Here is a 1,754-nt window from a genome sequence, read left to right on the forward strand (position 1 = left end):
ATTCTGTTTGTAAAATACACCGTGTCTTGTTTTTTCTACTTCTCAAATCATGCCACAATGCTTAGTCGTCAACTTGTCATCACGGTCTTTGTGTAGGGTCCATTAACTGCTGACAACTAAATTGTTGTCTGACTAGGATATATTATGTATTGAACTCAACCTGTGATGTGTGTAAAGCTAGCACTTTATCTTTCAGCGTACTTTGGGTGGAGCAATAAGAAAATGTTATGGTTTTGAAACAAAAAATAACACAAATTTTGTAAAACGTTACAGCTACCATTTGTACTTACAGTCCATTGGTTTTAAGTTAGAACGCGCCTCGGGGACAGCTTTCAAATTTTATCAATTCTTTCCTGATCTACCACTTGTGAGGTTCATTTTAAAGCTCTTGGAGTAAGAAAAGTTTTCATCGTCTTAGTTTTTCGAAAATAGAAAATTTCATTTTTCCCCATAGAGTTAACACGGGGTGGCGGCCATTTTGAATTCAAAATATCGGGAAATCTTAGGCCATTTATCTCTCTAGTACCAAATTTTGCACCGTGACCCCTGATTTTTATTTTTTTATTTGGTAAGAGAATAGTCGAAAGCTTCATTGAGGAAAGTTTGAGCAAAAGTTTTTCACATTCGACGCCCGAATTCACTACTTTAAACTCAACAGTGATAGTTCGATGTACTACATTTTAGAACGCGCCTCGGGGACAGATATTCGGACTCTCAAACTTTTACAATATTCTTTTGGCTTACCACTTGCATGGGCTCATTTTGAAGGTTATGGAATAAATAAATCTTTCACCAGATTAGTTTTATGAAAATCGGAAATTGTGTTTCCCTCGGAGAACACAAGGATGACGGCCATTTTGAATTTTAAATATCGGTAAACATCGGGTAGCTTGTTCCTCTACATTCAAAATTTGCACCGATATCCCCGAATTTTACCGATACCCCGAATTTTATTGATTTTGAAAGAGAATGGTTCTATGAAAGTTTACTTGAGGAAAGTTTGATCAAAGTACCTTAATCGATCGACCGAATGATCTATCAATTCGTAAAACGTAAGACTGCAATATCATTTTCAGGGTAAGATTAAAGTCACTTGCGTGCGCATGCAAGTACTTACAGATTTCAATGTATATGAACAAAAACTCTTTAGATGATGAGCTGTGAGACGGTTACTCCTAAAATAAGTTTATATTATAAACATTTTTCGCATTTCTGGACACAGCATTCATAATTTGCGTCCCACAAGTTTGCAAATTACTCTGCCTAGCCTGGTCGAATATTCCAAAACAATCTTCATTTTTGCTTTGATGGGAATACGCTCTGCTTCGTTTGACTTTACACATCATATTTGCAGATTGATGAAGCAGACATTACGACACAACACGTGTCATGCAAATCTCCAACGTTCAATAAAATTAGATATCGCACAGACATCTCGTAAGCAGTTTTGGCGTCATGATCGACCAACAGTTTCATACACAATATATACTTATAATAATAATATTTTCGAGAGTGTTTCAATTTTATGTTATAACTTTGAAGAGATGTTTCATTCCGTTTCATTCTTAGAATCCGAGGAAGCATCATTTTTATGATAGACATTAACTTTACCAGTCTGGACCAGGCACTTCTCACAACCCAGTGACGTACAATCGTCGGTTTCAGTGAAGTGCAAGGGATTTCCCGTTTCAAATGAGGGTAACCGAATATTCAAACGACATGCCCCTTTTGCTGGAATGGATTCAACCGACACT

This window comes from Ptychodera flava, chromosome 21 (assembly GCF_041260155.1).
Source record: "Ptychodera flava strain L36383 chromosome 21, AS_Pfla_20210202, whole genome shotgun sequence".
Lineage (NCBI taxonomy): Eukaryota > Metazoa > Hemichordata > Enteropneusta > Ptychoderidae > Ptychodera > Ptychodera flava.